Raw genomic sequence first — 1417 nt, 5'->3', positions numbered from 1 at the left:
CGGCCGGAGGAGAATCTCCCGGTCGACCCCAATCACAGGGGCCGCAGCGCCGGGGTCACGCCGCGCCCGCCGCTGCCGCCCATGTTTTCTTTTCACAAAACACTTTTCCCCCCCTATCTCCAAAACGGGCACGTGATGATCAAGCAAAACAACCCGCCGCCACCCCCCCCCCACCTTGGGGTGTGCACTCGCATATATTATCCTATAGGATGCATACGAGTGGAAAGGTACAGTTGTTGTTTTTCTGAGATACAAGTATAGGGGGTAAAGGCTCCATTTGGGAACAAACAAATCATGATTCCAAAATTAAAAATCCCCCCCCCAAAAAAGTTTAATTCAACACCATCACCATAGCACTTTCATAACAGCTGTTATGACTATGTCAGTGGTAGTTCACATTTTTTTGACTTCTCTGATTTATTTTCTCAGAATTTTCGGAATTGTTTCGGAATTGTTCAGAAAGAAAATCTCAACGATATGGTGAGGGACCTCTCTTGAAATTGTCTTCTGGTCCCGCTGTGATGGGAACACATGTGAAGTAACTTGAGATTGCTGTATTTTGAAAATATTAATTCTCTATTAAAGCAATGGCGCTTCCGCCATTATAAATCAAATTTAGCAAATAAAAAATACGGCAAAATCAAGTAACTTTGACAAAACCTATGTTAACACACAGGTCAGTGGGCCCAGGAGATAAAAAAGGTCAAATCTTGCTTGTTTTTATTGCGTTTAACATTAACACAGCACTATCTTAAAAAAGTACAAATGGTACAGATAGGGTTCATGCTTTTATTAACACAGGGAGGCGCAGCATTTTGACCAAGTATCACACATTCACAGGAATCCAGCGTCCTGACACTTCAATATATGTAACAATGACAATATATGACAATATATGTACAGTAAATGGAAAAAGGAAAGAAAAAGCAGCTCATACAGAGCAAAGTAGGATACTTAGGACAATTTCTAGGCAAGTAACTTTAAATCTGCATGAACTTTGAATTCAGTTCGATTTATATCCATGGGACACAAAACACGTTTTTGTGTTAGTGTAGAAGCAATGTGGTTAAAGCTTGTCTGAATGTGAAGCCAGGCCGTGTGTGTGTGTGTGTGTGTGTGTGTGTGTGTGTGTGTGTGTGTGTGTGTGCGTGCGCGTGCGCGTGCGTCACCAGGGGAGAGACGCTGATCAGTAGGGACCACAGTCTGGTGAATACCCATCCCAAATAACGACTTTGTGACGTTCTTTCATGAATCCGTCTCAACAATCAAGTCAGAAACTATCAAAGCTCCCAAAAAAAATAAAAAATTCCATTTTCCCATTGAACGCTTGAAGTTGAGGAACTTTAATATTCTGGACCGAGTGGTAGACTGTCGCTGTGGCGTCTGAAAGAAATCCCAAAACTTGCCAAAAGCATCG

This window comes from Zeus faber, assembly GCF_960531495.2.
Source record: "Zeus faber genome assembly, chromosome: 2".
NCBI lineage: Eukaryota > Metazoa > Chordata > Actinopteri > Zeiformes > Zeidae > Zeus > Zeus faber.
Note: the sequence above shows the minus strand (reverse complement) of the source record.